The following is a 1,650-nucleotide window of genomic DNA, read 5'->3' on the forward strand; positions in this document are numbered from 1 at the left end:
TAATAGTGTGGAGGAAAAGTCAGGAACCAAAAGTATCTTAAGCTACAACAATGCACCAAATCCAAAAAATATGAAATTTAGTAGATTTGTTAAATTGGCTGGAGCTTGCAAGCATGCAAGACAAACTTGTTCCATCTCATTTCTCCAGTGTTGCTAAGTGAAGATCCCAGGGAATTTTCATTGCCCTGGTACAAATGAGATAGTGTAGGTAAAGTACCTAAAAAATCTTAAAGGTGTTACTATTATCGTTATTGTTACTATTATTATTTTTCACAATAATAATATTGTTCTCACTTTTTTCAATGGACTTTTCTGTGAGGTCTTGGCCAGGTTACTTAATAGCCATGGGTCTCAGTTGCATCATCTTCAAAATGAAGAGATTGTACTAGAAGGCCTTTGAGGTCCCTTCCAGGTTAAAATTGATGATCCTATGTGATTTAACTGGTAAGGGAACTCCCTCCAATGGAGCAGATTGCAAGTCAGCCATTCTTGTCATTTTGTTCAGCTATTGTCCATGTTCTCTCACAAATATTCCATAGGGGATCTGCCCAATGTACTATAAACCTCTCTTTAGAGTGTTTGGCATTTCCTGGATACTACCAGAGCATGCAGGCTACCCATCCAAGTCATTCATATAAATATTAAACAGAATAGGGTCAAAGGGAGGTTCCTGGGTCACACTACAATAGTGATGTCCTTCCAAATGTAATAATGATGCCCAACTCAAATGGTTCTAATCCACCTAAATATATTATTTTCTAGCTTCGTGTCTCCACCTTGTCCACAAAGACAGCAAGAAAGATATTGTCAAATGCTTTGATGACAGAAATCTAGCTATGCTATGCATAAACCTTGGTTTCAGATAGTTTGATAACCTTGTCAAAAAGGGAAATGAGGCTAATTTTCCATGATCTATTCTCAAAGTCACTGACTTTTAATGATCTTTTTCTTTTTTTTCTTTTTTAAATTTGAAAGGTAGTTGTAATTACTGGGAAATGAGGTGCTTGGTAGTACCTACTTGTAGTAGTGATGACATTGCTTTAGTCTTCATCATCAGGGGGAATACCCAATTCTTCATCTGTCCATTGAGAAGGATCTGGATGTGGAAAATGACTCAGTACAGCATCTGAGTCATGCCCAAAACGCCAAAGAATCCAAAACCACATTGTAGCACTAAACAGCTCAGCTTGGAACAAGCCAGTAGCGGGGTTGAATGTGTACACCACCTCCAGCATGCCGGACTCCTCCGATGTCACAACCAGCAGACCACTTGCTCGAACCTGCCAGGAAGCTCTGGCCTCCCTAGCGAAGGAAAGGGCCCAGCCGCCTCAGCGCCGACATGACCGCCGGAGTCCGCCTTAATGATCTTTTTCTAACTGCTCCTGAGCCATTCCTTTAATAATAAGTTCTAGAATCTCTCCAAGAATTAAAGTCCAGTTCTCTGACTTCTGGTGTCAAGGATTATAGTGTCATTTTTTTTTAACTGAAAAAATCAGAACTCTTCCTGGTCTATAGGACTAGCACCTTTCTAATTCTCCAGCATTAAAAAAAATCACTCACAATCTTCAGGGATCTCCTTTCCGCTAATTCCTTCTATTCCTTGGTATGTATGTAATTCATCTGGTGCTCTCTTGCCTTCTTCTTACATTG

At 39.6% G+C, this 1,650-nt stretch overlaps 1 pseudogene; it reads right to left on the reverse strand.

Annotated features, from left to right (window-relative positions):
- Window positions 1–984: 984 nt before the first annotated feature.
- Window positions 985–1,341, reverse strand: LOC144454078 (NADH dehydrogenase [ubiquinone] 1 beta subcomplex subunit 2, mitochondrial pseudogene; annotated as a pseudogene).
- Between the last annotated feature and the right edge of the window lie 309 nt (window positions 1,342–1,650).

This window comes from Phascolarctos cinereus, unplaced genomic scaffold (genome assembly GCF_003287225.1).
Source record: "Phascolarctos cinereus isolate Bilbo 61053 unplaced genomic scaffold, phaCin_HiC Scaffold_726;HRSCAF=1367, whole genome shotgun sequence".
NCBI classification, from domain to species: Eukaryota; Metazoa; Chordata; class Mammalia; order Diprotodontia; family Phascolarctidae; genus Phascolarctos; species Phascolarctos cinereus.